The 2,911-nt window shown below is 33.6% G+C and overlaps 1 long non-coding RNA gene across 1 annotated transcript; it reads right to left on the reverse strand.

Moving 5' to 3' along the window:
- Window positions 1-448: 448 nt before the first annotated feature.
- On the reverse strand, window positions 449-1,400 carry LOC131061379 (uncharacterized). Its single transcript, XR_009110531.2, has 2 exons — window positions 1,079-1,400; window positions 449-873 (listed from the first exon to the last, which is right to left on the reverse strand). It is a non-coding gene; the product is annotated as an uncharacterized LOC131061379 (long non-coding RNA).
- Window positions 1,401-2,911: the final 1,511 nt, after the last annotated feature.

Here is a 2,911-nt window from a genome sequence, read left to right on the forward strand (position 1 = left end):
TTTGAACTCTACGATTCCATCCTATACCTTCTGAAATATTCAAAACTCTTCTCACAAATTCTCTACTCCCAACTACTTAGAATACTCTAATACCGAACTGATCCAGACATTTCTTTGAAGCTGTAAGATATATTCCAAAGATACTCATCCCTAAAAAATTATACACACAACTAGAAATTATATTAAACTTTGAAGTAGAAGATAGAGTTGAAAAAAAAACGGGATAAAACTCATATCAAGAGAAAATACTGTAATTTACTTATCCTAGATCTGACAGATAAAGAATCAACTGCAGCATAAAGGGAAATAAAAAGAAACCAACTTGTATAAAGCACTTTAAATGATACATAACCTCCTTTTATCTTTGTCCTTCAACCTTGGTTGTGCAGTCTATAAAGATAATACAAAACAGAAAGAACACAACAATCAGAAATGTTACAGCAGTAAATAATAAACGAACAGCATAAGATAATCGTTCACGCAACAACAAATCTTAAATCCGTTTACAACAGAAAAGCGAATATTTACAGACTGCAAGCCTTCTCCTATTGCCACCATACTGGCTTCCTATTAACAGCCAGAAAAGGCCAACGAGTAAAAAGGCCTAATTCAACTCTCTAAATCTTAAAGAAAGGTAATTAAACAACACCTATTTTCCTATTTCACAAAGATTGATAAAATACTAACACCTGCTAAAATGAATACAAACGATTTCCCCATCTTTCATAAGAATAGAAAGTGCCTTCCGCCAGTTGCAGAGGAAGCACGGCGCAGTCCTAAAACTGTTCAGTACTGAACTAGCGAGGGCGCATCAAAATCCTCTGTAATTCATGAGACTTTCATGTGAAAACTTCCTACCAGAGATATATGCACCTGCAAATCATACAAATCCAATGATTTCTGGAAGAGCTTTAAACATTTACGGTGGATTTAGCTGCGTATTCTATTTGATTTCCGAGGTTTTAGGCGTTTCTGCTGGACCATCATTAGGCTGAAAATGTGACAAGCCAAGCCAATTTGGCTTGTCAATTAATAATGAAAAAGGCTTATTAACCTCTGGTTCGGCTGGTAACCTTACCTCAGAGGCCGGAAACCTAGGAAATCAAATATAATAGGCGAGTAGATCCAAAAGCTCCTCACTCTGTAATACACTGCGAACAAACAGATCTCAAAGCAAAATAATACTGCAACTCCACAGATTTGTTTAGCTGAAGATAAGATTTCTTCGGTGAGAATGGTCCTTGAGCTACATTTGCGGCCATTGTAAATAAAATATAAACCCCAAAATGTTATCAATGCTCATACTGCACTGTACAGATGTGCTACAGGGACATTCACATGAAACCTAAGCATCTCTTACATGTGGGTTCAGTAATATACCCGAGGATATTCCAAGTTTCTTGTCGTTTCTCTTCTCACATTTTCTCGGCTTCAAAAATAAATTGAGAAACAAGTATTTCCCAAAAGATTTGGGCAAACTATAACATTCATTAGAAATGTTAATTACATAGCTAAATGAAATGATAAATTAATAGTGGAAGCTATTTTCCAAAACAGACCTTTCATACAGTGTGATAGCAACGTGTTAGTCTATCGTAGCTGTTTATTGCAAAATCGACACGCATGTTAGTCAATCCCTTTTTTGGAGCCAAAATAGATGGGTCGGTAAATAATAGGATAAGGACAAAATAGACTTTAAATTTTACAATAATTGTACATAGTAAAATAGATTTTATAGAAGGATTTAATTGTGATCTCGTTTTAATTTAAAAAAATTAATTTAAAGATTTGTTATTTAGAGCTTGGTTTTATTAATAATAATACATCTTTAATTTCGTGTTGATTTTTTATAGTTTTTTTTTGTTTTATGAGTTTAAATTGTTCAGTTCAAAAAATCTAGTAGTGGTGATACATTTATTGTATTTGTGAGGTCACTAGACCTAATATATATATACTCTAAGGTCAATGGATCATAGTAATTTCAAGTAATAAATACATTAAGGTCTAGCAAGAACAAAAAGTGAGATGAGTTATGTCTTGCAACATAAATGGATGTTCATTTGTTCTATAGGTATTGTAGCTCACTCAAGTATTTTTTTTCATTAATAGGTTAATTAGAAAAGAATAATGATAAAATCTTAGATGCAAACCTTAATATTAGATTAATTTAGCTAATTTCAAGTGTCACAATCATATTGAATGGAACAACTTAAGCTATTATTAGCCTAATTTAATAAAAAAGAAAAAGCACCTAAGTTTAGTTTAAGTGAATAAAGTAATTGAAGGACCTAATTAATTATATAATTATATAATGTGCTAATTTTTCACACATAATAAGATCCAAAGTCGGTATCTTCACCAATTATTTGTCAAATTATCAACAAATCTTATTATTGTTGATTGTAACTAGGTAGGATGCGGATTCCAATTGCCTTAAGGCATCATTGGAATCCGCCAAGGGCTGGGCCCTTCTCTCCCCTCTCACACGCCACTCTAAGGGAAACGTGTTCCCTCTAATAGGGCCGACCCTATAACCCAAAGGATATATCTCACAAAAGGGATAAAAATAAATAAAAAAAGAATTGGTGCCATTTTAGTCCAAGCCGACCTCAAATAGGTCCCTTGCTACATACAAATAAAGAACAACTTGACCTCATTAATCATCTCATATCTTCCTTCACAAATGCGAATTAGCTCTGAAGTTGAATGCGAATTTTCAGTAAAAGAAAAAGGGCAAATTTAGTCAGTTATCTGTTGTGCATGAATGTGAACTACATCTATTGCCAAGGTGTAAACATTAGGTGTGGATATCTCCATTGAAAGGTGCGAACTGCTATTAAGAATAAGGTGTCAAAAGCGCAGACCAGGGTGTTGTTTGATGAAAACAAAAGTGCAGATCTGAGGTGTAGAC

This window comes from Cryptomeria japonica, chromosome 11 (assembly GCF_030272615.1).
Source record: "Cryptomeria japonica chromosome 11, Sugi_1.0, whole genome shotgun sequence".
NCBI classification, from domain to species: Eukaryota; Viridiplantae; Streptophyta; class Pinopsida; order Cupressales; family Cupressaceae; genus Cryptomeria; species Cryptomeria japonica.